Raw genomic sequence first — 15756 nt, forward strand, 5'->3', positions numbered from 1 at the left:
AACGAAACAAAAGCAATGGCATGATACTTGGAGTGATGGTCATATCCCATAGTTTCCTCGTGGAGCCAAGTCCATACACTAAGAAGATTGATGAATTTGTAGGGTTTTCTTGTTGTCTTGGACAGCAGAATCTTTGTAGATTTGTTTACTGCCATCTGTGCTTTGCCTGTCATCATCCTAACCCTGTAGGTATGCCATGAGACGTCCAAGCTGCCTGAGAAACCTCCCCTATGGGGGCACCAGCTGTCACATGAGCTCAGTGTCAAATGGCCTTAAAATGATAAGGCTTGAGGCTGAAAGGGTATGTATGTGAAGCATGTGGAAGGAGCCTGCAGTACAGGATCAAAGATGGCTTCCTAACTCATCCTACCATCAGTTTGAACCAAATGCTTCACTTCCACAAGCACCAGAACTCTGGAAAGTAAGGAGGGGATACCAGGAGATGTCAAGGCTACTTATTACCACTGACAGTCTGGAATTCTGCTCTGAGCATTTAAGTTACACAGAGTCTCCAACATCCAAACCTTCTCTCTCAAAACAAAATGAACTGGCTGGGTAAATCACTGCAGATCTAGAAAAAAGGACTTATTTTCACTCCCCCTCCTTTCAAGGCAGGGTGGCTAGGTATCACTGGCTATTCTGGAACTCACTTGTGTATTAGTTTGGCCTCAAACTCTTAGAGATGCGACCGCCGCTGCCTCTCCAGGGCTGGGAATTAAGGTGTGCACTGGAATCCCAACTCCATTTTCACATTTTAACCTGCCAGAGAGGAGTAAACATGACAAATGTCTTTGGGACGGGGACTGTGGGGGAGGGGAGATTTCATAGTATGTGTTTTGGCTTCTCACTCTTGCATCCGGGATCACAGGTGCTAATTAAATTAATAAAAAGGCATTTTGTTAAAACATGTGCCTCCCGCCTGCTGTGTCACCAGGTGCAGGTTTCTCGCCTGGCATGATGGAATAGTTTTACCACCTGACAAAGAAGGCAGACAGAAAGTCACAGCCAGAGGGACACAGCCAGTATGTCCCTGGTTTATTCTTCTCAACAAATGTCAAATAATTTGGGAAAGCAGAAATTTTGAATTTAACATTCTCAATTACTTGGGGCGTGACAACTTTGCTTAATAGTTATTATCAGTTACAAGAAATTACATCCTGTCCTCATCTAATTAAGGACAGGGATGATAAACTGAGATCTTAGAGCGTTAGATGAAAATGAGAGAGAGAGAGAGAGAGAGAGAGAGAGAGAGAGAGAGAGAGAACCTCTCCATGAGAATGCTTTTGTTGAATGGACTAGGGGTCTTTTCTAGGATGACTATTATTTATTTTCCAAAATTTTTATGCATAGCTGAAAACAACTTTATTACACTCTTATTCTTTAAAATATTTTTCTTTATTGACATTTTAATACATGTATACAATGTAGCCTGATCATTTTCACCCCGGTTCCCCTGGCATTACTGCCCGTATCCACCCCCTCCCTGAAATAGTTGTCTTTCCTATCTTTAAATAGCCCATTGAGTTCAATTAATGTTGTTATGTGAGCATAAGCAACTTACCAGTGACCACACATTATTATCTGTTGCTTTATTATTAACCTTTAGACACAGGATATGTCTCCAGGAAAGCCAAAGAATTCTCCAACGCACTTGAAACTGTGACTTCTATTACAGAATGAGGGTCAATAAGCTTTTTCTGAAAAGGACCAGCTGGCGATATTTGTGAGTTTTCTGCCTCTGTCTGAACCATCTCACTCTGCTATTGCAGTGGTGAAGTATCTACGGGCAACACATAGATTAATGCATGTTGCTGTGTTTCAGTGACACTTTATTCCTTAAAAACAAATATCAAGCCAGTGAAATAGTTTTCTTTACCCATTCGTCCACTGATAGGAGGGTAGATTGGTCCTGTACCTTGTGACTGGAACAGCAGTAAATACTGTATCTAATAAATATGTACCATCAGAAAAATTTAAGTGTTTAAGTAGTTGGAAATGCTATTTACCTGGTTTGATCATTACACATGTATTTCATTATCGCACGATAGCCCATAAATCTGTACAATTGAAATAACAATAGAAAAGGAAGAAAGTGGGTAAAAAGATACTAAGGGTAACTGGCAGCTTCTGCCACAGGATGGGGCGTGATGACACTTCAGCAGGTAGAGGTGCCGGCTGTGCAAGCCTGCTGACAGAGCTCAGTCTCCACAAGCCACACGCAAGGCAGATGTGGCACAGCCCCTTGGCCCCCAGCACCCCTACATCAAGATGGGAGGCAGAGGCAGGAGACCTTCTCAGAAGCTGCAGGGCCAGCCTGGCCCCCACATGCATGTTGTGGTAGCAGTGCACACGCAAGCACGCACACTCTCACACACACACACATGCACACACACTCAGATTTTACAAAAATGAAATACTTCACTAGAGTATTAATTCCTCCCTTTACTGTAAAATTATCAATAGGAAATGCCAGCAAAATGATGTGGTAAGACAATTTCTCTAAGGCTCCTTGAAAGACTAGTAAGGGACTTTCGTCGTGTGTTTTGTTTGTCATGCTGACTTTCATTTTGCACAGGTAAAGTACTGTGTCTGGCCTGATCTTGGCAAGACGTTCCTAGATTCAAAGTTCTGTGAAGTAAGCATTCATTGGGAAGAGAAGACAGATGGGCTCCTGGCCCTCTTGTCGGCCGTGTGGTACAAGGTTCTAGTATTCTACTTAATTGAATTGTAAGACTTTTCCTTTCTTCTTGTGGATGGGGAGAAGGGAAACAGAGTTACACCCGAGAGCAGCCAGGAACAAAATAAACCCTATGGGAACATGAGAAATGCGCTGTAGGAATTTTACATCTGACCAATTTTGTGTACCTTTTTCTTTTAAGTGTGAAGGTAGCATATGGTTTTATATATCAAATGCAAATACGTCAGTAAAGAGTCAAGTCTTCCATTATCCATCTTGTCCACTCTCTCCTACATATTCTTCCTGTTGCAACAGAATCTGTGCCAAAAATATTGCTATTGTATGTTCTGTTGTTTCCTGATCTCTTAAGTGAGGTAAGCTAGTCTGCAAACTGCTTTTCCATTCTGCTTCTTCTGCTAAGATTCAGTTAGTAGAAGGAATGTTTGCTGCAAGAGCCTCTTCCCAAGTACTGACTACTATCAGATCTACTTTTCAATTACCGAGACTCCTAATTTTGTATGTAGCAGAGAAAGTATTTAACTGTAATTAAACTCTCGAACATTTTTACCACATGGAATAGACTGGAATGGCAGTGACTGTTTTTTATGTCCAGATCTGTGAAAGGAGATTAAGAAAGTTAGAAAACAACTGTGGAACTGACAGAAACTTAGAGATAACTTTGCTCAAATCCTTTAGTTGAAAGAGAGGAACCACGGTTCAAAGAAAGGAAGAAATATCCACGGCTAATTAATAATACGGCTTGGTAAAAATCCAGGCTTTCTGGTCCATAGAAACACAGCATCCCACAGGCTTCCTAAGGAGTGGCTCAGCCAGGGGCAGACAGCAGGGAGGCCTTGGCATCTTCTAGAAAATGGTCACCTGTCCTCTGAGACAAGAACACAGCAGAGTTGATGCATAGACTCCTGTTTGGCACACATAGGGAGTATGTCATGCAGGAAACATAAGCTGGCCTTCAGCAGGATATGTGGGCCTGCCACTGTCACCTTCTGGGGTGCTTCACTGATTTCCAGTGCACAAATCTGTGAGGCATTGGATTTACTCTGGCTATCATGGGACACTTCGGGGAAGGAAAGAAATTTAGACCACATGGAGAGTTTAGCAATATTTCCTCTCAAAAAGTTGGAGATTGCTAACAACAGCAGCAAGAAATATCAAACTAGTACACACACTGCTGCAGTTTTGTAAGAGCCATAAATACTTAGCGTCTTGGTTTCTTTTCCAGTTGCTGTGATCAAATATTCCGACACAAGTAGTTTGACGGGGAGGGAGGAGGGCCTATTCAGGCTCATAGTTCATGACTGACTCATCATGGCAGAGAAGTGAGGCAGGAGGAGTCGGAGGCAGCTGAGCACATGGTGTTCACTGTTGGAAAGCAGAAAGAGGTGAACGTAGGCCATTGCTGCTCATCACCCTTCTCCACTTAGGTAGCTGAGGATCCACCCAGGGAATGGCACTACCCACAGTGGGCAGGTTTTCCTACCTCAACGAATGCAGTTGAGATATTCCTCCTCAGGCTTGCCCAAAGGCTTGTCTCTCAGGCATTTTTAGATTCTGACACTAACCATTACACTTAGTGGTCTCTATCATGGGTTTTAGTTCATTTCCAGGATCATATTCATACATAAATATAACTTACATAGATGCATGTAACTATTTTGGTATTCATATAACATATATATAAACATATATGTGTTATATATAATATATTATTATATATATTATATATATTAATATATGTTATTCATATATATAATGTACATGTGTCTCATATACAGATACTATGCATATATTCATAGTATCACTATACATGATAATACATGTATAGTGTTTGTATTTGTATACATGTATAGATATGTACATGTAAATATTACAGCTATGTTATGTGAACGTATATGCACATGTTTACTAAAGACAAGACTATATTACATACTATATTGTGTGATCTATTATATATGACTATGAATTTATATGACATATACATGCATATATATTTATGTGTCTACATATCTATGGAAATTTTACCCACTTCAAGATGTTTCTAAGTTAATAATAAAGGTGTTGGAGCTTATTGTAAGTAATATATATGTGTACACATACACATCTAGATTGTATATAATTATGTGCAGATCTTCATATATGAAGGTCACTATGAGGTTTCTCTTCTCTGTGTGTATATCTGTATATATCGTACACTCTTCTCTCTATTGTTCGTATAATGTTCTTTTGAAATGTGTATACCTTACCCTTGTTCATTCAAATGCTGATTCCCCCCCCCCCCCACTCTCTGGTTTCAATCTGGATATTGCATTGTGATACTTATTCTAAGCATCCTGTCTCAACTATGTGTAAACAGGCCAAAATAAAACAACTAGCCACAATGTTGTACAAAGGGAAAAGCCAGAGGACAGGAAAGAGGGGAGGAGCCAGAGGACAGGAAATGAGTATGAGGAGAAGGGGCAAGAGGATTGCTGGGAGAATAGAGCTGGAGGAGAGATCTTGGAACTACGTGGAGATGGACTAGACATAATATTTCACAAAAAGCAAGTATAATGGGTAAAATCTAAATGTTAGGAAACTATGAGGGCTTGGAGGTTTAGGATGGAGTAACTATTGCCTAGCATTGTGTTCTAGGTTAACTAAATAAACCCAGTGTTTGTGTGGTGATTTGGTTATACAGCCGTTTAAGAATAACAGCAAGCATTACCAGAAGATATATCAATAGTAAATATTAATAGATTCATATAACAAATGGTGCCCAACTAACCTAATATCCACACCCTTTAAATCATAACTTTATCATAATTTGGTGGGAGGAATAAGCTCCCAGAGATAAACCCAAACTTAAAACCTAAAAACTCCCAGGTCAGTTACTGTCTCTTTAAGAGAGACTCTTAAACCCACCCAGGAACAAAAGACAGCCTCCTGTGGGCAGACCTGAGACTTCCATAACAAAACTGGCTGCTGCTGCAGTTTAACTGAGGGGTAAGCAAGCATGGCTCTTTTATACTGTGGCTGGCTCAACTGGCTCGGCTCCACAGCCATGGCAGGAAAAAAAAGGAACTGAAGGCAGACAAACCTCTACACAGATTTTGGCCTAAACTGCATCTAAAATTAAAAAAATTGCCATGGCAGAGGGTGTTTTAATCCTTTTTGACTTTGTTTTGGATGTCATAGTCATGGATCTGGTTGCAATATGTTTAATGGTGTTGGTTCTTCTCCATACTTTCTCCAAGAAAGTTCAAGGAGAAAATAGGGAAAAAACCAAAGATTGGGGTACTAAGTTACAGACAAGAAAAAGGGCACTCTTCCTAATAATTAGATTAATAATGGCTAAAATCCAAAGCTTTCTGGCTGCAAGATACTTGTCAGCTCTTTCTGGTAAGGGTCCGCCAATTCACTGAAACATCAATAAAAATAACCAACTGGGCTTTGTTTTTACATCGTAAGTTGGCACAAGTGACCCCAAACTTAAAAATTTCTTGTCTCTTTGATTTTCATTTAAAGGCTTTGAGTTACACTGATGTTAATTTGAGAAAAAATATTTAAACAAGTTGGTGAAGGCACATGCCTTTCTTCCCAACACAAAGTCAAAAGAAACAGGCAAATCTCTGAGTTCAGGATCAAGCTAATTTACATAATAAAAGCCAGGATGGCAACTTCTGCTGTTTATCCACTTACAGTGATAGTCTAAGATTCAAAATGACGGAAGGGACAAGATGGCAGTGCCAGGAGGACAACATTTTCCGTACAGCGACCAAGAGACCGAATTCTGGGCCCTAAAACAACAGTGATAGTGTTTCCCAGGTGAGAGGAAACCCCCACGGCATGGGAATCAGTCGGGTCCACTCTCAGGTCACCCAGCCAGAACCTGGAAGAGATCTTGGGTTGTGCAGGCACTAGGTCACTGGACCAGAGCCACACGCCTGCGTGTCCCAGTCACCTTCCCAGGCTGAACAGTGGACACAAAAACACCAGAGACTGGGAGTCCCAGTTGCAAAAAAAACCCACAGGGAAGGAAAACAGCGGGACTGGCCATGGGTCACCCAGTTTTTCACTGGAAAAGGTCTCGCAGACCGGTAGTTAGAGCCGCCATCACTGAACTGGGCCCAAGCCGCGAGCACAGACAGTTGTTGTGCGCCCAGCTCTCCGGCACAGACAGAGCTGTGCGCCCCAGTACAACAGAGACTGGGAGTCCCTGTTGGGAGAGGGCCCCACAGGGAAGGAAGGAAACGGTGCTGGCTTGGGTCACCCAGGCTTTGTGAGGGGAAGGTCTCACAGACTGGTGGGTATGAGCCGCCATCACTGAACTGGGCTCAAGCCACAAGCTCGGACAGTTGTTGTACACCCAGCTCTCTGGCACAGACAGAGCTCTGTGCCCCGGGCAACAGAGACTGGGAGTCCCTTTTGGGAGTTAACCCCACAGGGAAGGAAGGAAACGGGACCCAAATTGGGTCACCCAGTATATCCCTGGAAAAGGTCCCACAGACCAGCCCAACCCAGGGGCCTGCTGTGAACCAGCTAGCCTGCTGATACCAGGAGAGCAGTACTCACTGCCACAGATAACCACTTGGGTACTGTGTTGGGAGCCGCGGCTCTGGCAGCTGCTTTGATATTTAAATCTCAGCAGAAAAACTGCTTTTACCAGGCCTTCACTGAAGTCAGGGAAGAATTTGCAAGTCCATCTCCTTTTGTTTGTGACAGCAGGTGGGATAGCTTGTGAAGATCATGCCTCTTGCTTCACCTCCTTGTGGAAATTTAACCCATTGTTCTGAGATGTTTCTACTCTGCCTTAAAAGCCCTCTGCAATAAAAAAGCCAGGCTTGAGGCTGCTAAGGCTGCTACAGCGGTTGAGTCTGGAACCTCTTAAAAAGTTTCCTGTGTGTTGTGTGTTAGTTTATTAATTTTAATTCTCACTCCCGACTCAAGAACAGTTCGACTCTGCTGGTGGGCTCCAGCAGTACTGGGGCACAGAGCCCCAACCTCAGACCTACAAAAGCCCAGGATCCCCGAGATCAACCCCCAGATACTGCTCCAAGGGGCAACCAGTTATCCCTAACAAAACTGACCAAACCAAGGGATACACAGGTTACAGCAGCAGCTCACTAAATTTACAGCAAGAAACCCAGAAGCAGGGCAGCTGTCTCCAGGACTTCTCCGGGTGAGAGGAGAGCCCTCTCAACTAACAAGGTCCACAGTTCCCACTCAGGTCTCTATGCCTGAGGTGAGCTGTAGCAACTCCTGAAAAACACCAGCCATACAGCAACTATACCCAAAATGCTGAGGAGGCTTCTTTCAGGAAAAAACATCTTCCTGCCAAGGGAATTCTCTCCACCACAGGATCTCAGGAATCACCAGAAACTAACTCCAAACACCTAAGATAGCCCAATGGGTAGAGGCCAGCGTAAAAGCTCAACCAACAAAAGACAGAGCAATATGGCATCTCCAGATCCCAGGTATCCAGGGGCAAGTAGCCCTGGACACCCCAGCATAATTGAAATTCAAGAAGATGACCTAGTATCTATTCTCATGAAGAGGATAATAGAGGAAACAAATAAAATGTACAAAGACCTAGAGGAAGATAAACTCAAACAGAATATGGCCATCTGTAAAGAAATAGAGGAAGATAAAAACAAACAGATTATGGCCATCTGTAAAGAAACACCGGAATTGCAGCCAAACAGTTTGTGACCTTTAGAGAGGAAATACTTAAATCACTGAAAGAAATAAAAGAAACAAAGGATTGTGCAAACAAACAGCCAAAGGAATTGAAGGAAAAACAGGAAAATACAGTCAGACAGGTGAAGGAAATCAATAAAACGGGTCAAGATCTGAAGATAGAATTGGAAAAATTAAAGAAAACACAAATAGAGGAAATTGTGGAGAGAAAGAACTTAGGGAAGAAAACAGGAACTACAGAGGTAAGCATAACCAATAGACTACAAGAGATGGAAGAAAGAATCTCAGTTGTGGAAGATACAATGGAAGAAATCAAATCTAAAACATTCCTGACACAGACCGTCCAAGAATTTCAAGACAACATAAAAAGACAAAACCTAAGAATAATAGGAATGGAGGAAAAAGAAGATTCCCTCCTCCAAGGCCCGGGAAATATTTTCAACAAAATCATCGAAGAAAATTTCCCCAACTTAAAGGAGAGGCCAATAAGGTCTAGAGAACACCCAATGAATTAGACCAGAAAAGAAAATCTTCCTGCCAAATACTAATCAAAACAGTAAATATACAGAACAAAGAAAAAATACTAAAAGCTGCAAGGGGAAAAGGCCAAGTAACATATAATAGCAAACCCATCAGAATCACACCTGACTTTTCAACAGAGACTATGAAAGCCAGAAGGGCCTGGACAGATATCATGCAGACCCTAAGAGAACACAGATGTCATCACAGGCTACTATACCCAGCAAAACTCTCAGTTCTCATAGATAGAGAAAACAAGATATTCAATGACAAAAACAAATTTCAACAATACCTACACACAAATCCAGCATTACAGAAGACACTAGAAGGGAACCCAAGAAACACTAGAAGGGAACAACCCAAGAAAACTAGCTACTTTCGAGGAAACACAGGAAATAATCTCACTACAGTAAAACAAAAAGCAACCAAGCACACCAATTTATGACCACAGCCAACATCGAAATCAAAGGATCTAACAGCCACTGGTCATTAATCTCTTTCAACATCAATGGATTCAATTCTCCAATAAAAAGACACAGACTAACAGAATGGATGCATAAAAAAGATCCAGCAATCTGTTGCATACAAGAAACACACCCAAGCCATAAAGATAGACACTATCTGAGGATAAAGGGTTGGAAAACAGCTTTCCAAGCAAATGGACCTAAGAAGTAAGCAGGAGTAGCCATTCTAATATCTGATAAAACAGACTTTCAACCAAAATTAATCAAAAGAGATGGGGAAGGACACTTCATACTCATCAAGGGAAAATTCCACCAGGAAGAAATCACAATCCTGAACATCTATGCCCCAAATATAAGGGCACTCACATTTGTAAAAGAAACATTGATAAAACCTAAACCACACATAGATTCCCACACATTAATAGTGGGAGACTTCAATATCCCACTCTCAACAAAAGGCAGGTCAACAAAATAGAAATTAAACAAAGAAACAATGTCTCTAACAGAGGTCATGAATCAAATGGACCTAATAGACATTTACAGAACCTTATACCCAAACACAAAAGAATTTACCTTCTTCTCAGCACCTCATGGAACTTTCTCCAAAATAGACCATACAGTTGGTCACAAAGCGAGCCTCAACAGATACAAGAAGATTGAAATAATCCCTTGTATCCTATCTGATCATCATGGAATAAAGTTGGACCTCAACAACAACAGAAATAGCAAAAAGCCTGCACACACATGGAAACTGAGCAACTTGCTACTAAATGACAGCTGGGTCAGGGAAGAAATAAAGAAAATAAAGTCTTCCTAGAATTCAATGAAAATGAAGGCACAACATACCCAAACTTGTGGGAAACAATGAAAGCAGTGCTAAGAGGAAAGTTCATAGCACTAAGTGCCTTCAAGAAGAAATTCGAGACAGCTCATTCAAGCAACTAAATGGCTCACCTAAAAACCCTAGAAAAAGAAGCAGACACACCAAAAAGGAGTAGACAGCTGGAAATTATCAAACTCATGGCTGAAATCAATCAATTAGAAACAAATAAAACAATTCAAAGAATCAATGAAACCAAGAGCTGATTCTTTTGAGAAAATCAACAAGATAGACAACCCCTTAGCCAAGCTAACTAAAAGGCAGAGAGACACCATCCAAATCAACAAAATCAGAAATGAAAAGGGGGACATAACTACAGACACTGAGGAAATCCAAACAATCATTAGGACTTACTTCAAAAGTCTATATGCCACAAAATTTGAAAATCTAAATGAAATAGACAATTTTCTTGATTGATTCCACTTACCAAAACTGAATCAAGACCAGGCAAATCAACAGTCCTACATCCCCCAAGGAAATAGAAGCAGTCATCAAAAGTCTCCCATCCAAAAAAAGCCCAGGACCAGATGGTTTCAGCGCAGAATTCTACCAGACCTTCAAAGAAGAGCTAACTCCAGTTCTCTTCAAATTATTCCACAAAATAGAAACAGAAGGAACACTACCAAACTCATTCTGTGAAGTCACAGTCACCTTGGTACCTAAACCTCACAAAGACCCAACAAAGAAAGAGAATTTCAGGCCAATCTCCCTTATGAACATTGATGCAAAAATACTCAACAAAATACTTGCAAGCCAAATACAAGATCACATCAAAGATATGATCCCCTATGACGAAGTAGGCTTCATCCCAGGTATGCAGGGGTGGTTCAATATACAGAAATCCATCAATGTGATCCACCATATTAACAAACTGAAAGAAAAAAAAAAACACATGATAATCTCCTTAGATGCTGAAAAAGCATTTGACAAAATCCAACATCCATTCATGTTTAAAGTATTGGAAAGATCAGGGTTACAAGGCACATATCTAAACATAGTAAAGGCAATAGACAGCAAGCCTATAGCCAACATCAAACTAAACAGAGAGAAACTTAAAGCAATCCCACTGAAATCGGGACAAGGCAAGGCTGCCCACTCTCTTCAACATAGTTCTGGAAGTCCTTGCTAGAACAATAAGACAGTTGAAGGAGATCAAGGGGATACAAATTGGAAAGGAAGAAGTCAAATTATCACTATTTGCAGATGATATGATAGTATACCTGAGTGACCCCAAAAACTCTACCAGGGATCTCCTACAGCTGATAAACACCTTCAGCAAAGTGGCCGGATACAAAATTAACTCAAAAAAAAAAAAAATCAGTAGCCCTCCTGTATACAAAAGACAAAAGGGCTGAGAAAGAAATTAGGGAAACAACACCCTTCACAATAGCCACAAATGACATAAAGTACCTTGGTGTAACCCTAACCAAGCAAGTCAAAGACTTGTATGAAAAAAAATTTCAAGTCTCTGAAGAAAGAATTAGAAGAAGATATCAGAAGAAGGAAGGATCTCCCATGTTCATGGCTTGGCAGGATTAACATAGTAAAAATGGCCATCTTACCAAAAGCAATCTATAGATTCAATGCACTTCCCATCAAATTACCAACACAATTCTTTACAGACCTGGAAAGAAAAATTCTCAACTTCATATGAATAACAAGAAACCCAGGATTGCTAAAACAATCCTCTACAATAAAAGATCTTCTGAAGGTATCTCCATCCCTGATCTTAAGCTGTACTATAGAGCAACAGTAATAAAAACTGCATGTTACTGGCATAGGAACAGAATGGTGGATCAATGGAACCAAACAGAGGACCCAGAAATAACCCCACAAACTTATGGACACCTGATCTTTGCCAAAGATTTCAAAACCATACAATGGAAAAAAGATACATCTTCAACAAATGGTGCTGGTTCAACTGGATGTCTATATGTAGAAAAATGCAAATAGATCCATACTTATCACCCTGCACAAAACTAAAGTCCAAGTGGATCAAAGACCTCAGCATAAAACCTGACACATTAAATCTGTTAGAAGAAAAATTGGGGAAGACCCTAGAACTCATCGGTACAGAAGACAACTTCCTGAACAGAACATCAACAGCACAGGCTCTAAGAGCAACAATCCATAAATGGGGCCTCATGAAACTGAAAAGCTTCTGTAAAGCAAAGGACACCGTCATCAAAACAAAAGAACTGCCTACTGATTGGGAAAGAATCTTCTCCAACCCTTTATCTGACAGAGGACTGATATCCATTATATATAAAGAACTAAAGAAGCTGAAAAACAGAAAACCAAGTAATCCAATTAAAAAATGGGGAACAGAGCTAAACAGAGAATTCTCTGTAGAGGAATATAGAATGGCAGAGAAACACTTAAACAAATGCTCAACGTCATTAGCCATTAGGGAAATGCAAATCAAAACGACCCTGAGATTTCACCTTACACCCATCAGAATGGCCAAGATGAAAAACTCAAGTGACAACACATGCTGGAGAGGCTGTGGAGAAAGGGGAACCCTGCTCCACTGCTGGTGGGAATGTAAACTTGTACAGCCACTCTAGAAATCAATCTGGCGCTTTCTCAGACTACTAGGAATAGCGCTTCCTCAAGATCCAGCCATACCACTCCTAGGCATATATCCAAAAGAGGCTCAAGTACACAATAAGGTCATTTGCTCAACCATGTTTGTAGCAGCTTGGTCTAACACAACATGCACACAAGAGCCCAAAAAGATATTTTAGTCTATCCAACCTAGTTTTGATTTCAACATGATAATGAATGTATGTTCAGTACTAATGCTAACTTATATTACTGATCCCTTTACATAGGAACAACTCTAAAACTGACTGAGACATAAAATATGTCTCAAAAACTTCCACAATACTTGGTCAATATATCCTTGGCCATAATATCCTCAAAAAATTTATTATGCCATTCTTTTAATTGGCTTACAGTTTAGTTTCATCCTGCACATCTCATACATTCATAATTTTAGAACTCTATAATGCTTGTGAGAAATTATATGTTTGCAGAACAAAACAACTGGACACCAGAGAAGCTGTATTAAACCTGACAGGATTCATCCTTCAGCATGCTGAAACATGACAGATCTGTTCTAGCATCTTGCATGTTCCAGCATTCTGCTTGTTCCTGCCTTTGTAAGACCTGGGGTCTCACAGCTCAGGAGTTCAAGATCGCTCCCTTCCCAGAAACTCTCCCAGACCACTACTTGTTGCAAAAGCAAGAGGTTTATTAACGATTGCACAATGGGGTCACCCCTGCCGGTCAGCAAAGAGTGGCACTGGGAGACAAAGGCCTTTAGGTTTTTAAAAGAAAAATTGCTGGAAATTTGAAGTTGCAGTTTTGGCAATTTAGGATTGGATGAGGAAGCTATAAAGTAAGATAATTGGTTAGTCTTAGGTGGTCAAGCTTGGCCAGTCCTGCCAAGTGTGGATGCAGCTGCAATTTAAGGTGGGGGTGGTTAGCTCATCCTTGAAGATTAGGGGCTGTGGACTTTGGCTGGAGGTCAAAAGCTACTCAGAAGAAGTCTAGGTTTGTTGCTAAGAAACGCTATCTCAAGGACAAGGGTCTGGTCCTTCTTTTGCTGAGTGAAGGTCATTGCTTCCTTGCTTTTTTTCTTTCTGTCTTCACAGATAGGGTCACATTTCTCCATTCTCTGGAAAGGTACTAAGAGGCTTTGGCTTAACCTGGACCTAAAACTCAAAACTATAGGCTTTAGAAGACATATAGGTTACAAAGTTAGTTTAACCCTTTCACCTTAACTGCTTCAATTGCTGTTTCTCATCAAAGCCTGCTCCCAAAAGAACTTTGAAGAAAGCTACTAATCTTAATTGGTCCAGCATTTTAGACTGTTCCAAAGAGGACTTTTATTAAGCGTGAAATTTTTCAATACTCAAAGACTGAACCACAGATGTTATTGCTTGCTTAATTAACCATATTTCCCAATTTTTTTGGGCCCCCTACAGTATTTCTACATGTCCAAAATGTCAGCTAGAAGAAATCCATGAGAACAGCATTCACTTTTCCTAAAGAGTTGGGTATGTTTTTGGTTGTTTGCTATGGCTACGAAATTTTATTATCATTGGGAGATGTTTATTATTAATGGTCTTATTCAAAGTGAAACAAGGAATGTACAGGAACATTTTATAGGAATAGAAAAAAGGTAGATTATTGAATCTACTCAACTTTGGGTTTTGTTATTCTCGAATAAGGTTAATTTTAACTCTGGTATAGGATTTTGCATATTGATGCAAAAATAAGTCTATTTTGATACATTGGTATAAGCTTTAGTATATTGATAGAAAGTCAAGGTTACTTCCAATACTTTTAAACTGCTATTAAAAAGGATATTAGGTAATGCAAGTTATTTGCTAGTTATTGATCTCATAGTCATGTCAGACATTAGTCTAATTTACCACGAGTATACATGTTAGGTTTAACAGATAGATATGATTTTGTATACAGATGGATTACATAAAGATAGGTAGTCTTCAGAAACTTCAGAGACCTACAGAATATGGAATTTAAAAATGTTTTTATTACTTTAAAGATTCTTTGACAATGAGACAAGTCATTTTCTGGCAGCAGCCCACTTACCTGAAAGAAGATAATGAGCATTGAAGAACCTCCATATGGAGATGGCTTTGAATGTGGCAAACAAGCTACTCAGGTAAAAAAAAAAAAATACCCTTGCTTCATGACAGACAATTTCTGCCTAAAATGGGCAAGCTTAAATGCAGGACAAGTCGACTGCCAAACTCTGCCAAGACAGGGTAAGCAAGTCCTAAATGGTTCCTGTTTCACATATATGTCTGTCAAATATTCTGAGCCAGAAGGCTAAAGATGATGCTCCAACATTATGGAGAGTTATAGGTGACTGTTCAGGCAGCATACTATCTCTGTCAAATTTTTGTTTTTTGGAAGCTGCTAACATGCACTTCCTGTTTACTCTAATAACTAATTTTATTCCTTCTCAGATCTCTGATGGGGTTGAAGACCAAATAGTTATAGTGCCATAATTAGGCTTGAGTTGTTTAGAAGTTAAGAAACCCTTTCATATAGGTAATACCAATAAGGATAAAAGTTAATTTAGTTATAGAAGTTTAAATTTGTCAAGATAGATAGGATGATCAGATACTTTCTAAGTTGCTAAATACACATGGACTGGGCATTGCACATGTAGATTTTACCTAACAGTTTTCATAATTATTATTGTATTGAAAGAAAAGGAGCCTTTTATTGGACTTAAAGGGGGAAATGTTGGTATAATGTTCTTTTGAAATGTGCACACCTTACCCTTGTTCATTCAAATGCTGATTTCTCCCCCCCACACACACACTCTCTGGTTTCAATCCAGATATTGTATTGTGATACTTATTCTAAGCATCCTGTCTCAACTGTGTGTAAACAGGCCCAAATAAAATAACTAGCCACAATGTTGTGCAAAGGGAAAAGCCAGAGGACAGGAAATGAGTGTGAGGAGAAGGGGCGAG

Source organism: Meriones unguiculatus, chromosome 3 (assembly GCF_030254825.1).
Source record: "Meriones unguiculatus strain TT.TT164.6M chromosome 3, Bangor_MerUng_6.1, whole genome shotgun sequence".
NCBI lineage: Eukaryota > Metazoa > Chordata > Mammalia > Rodentia > Muridae > Meriones > Meriones unguiculatus.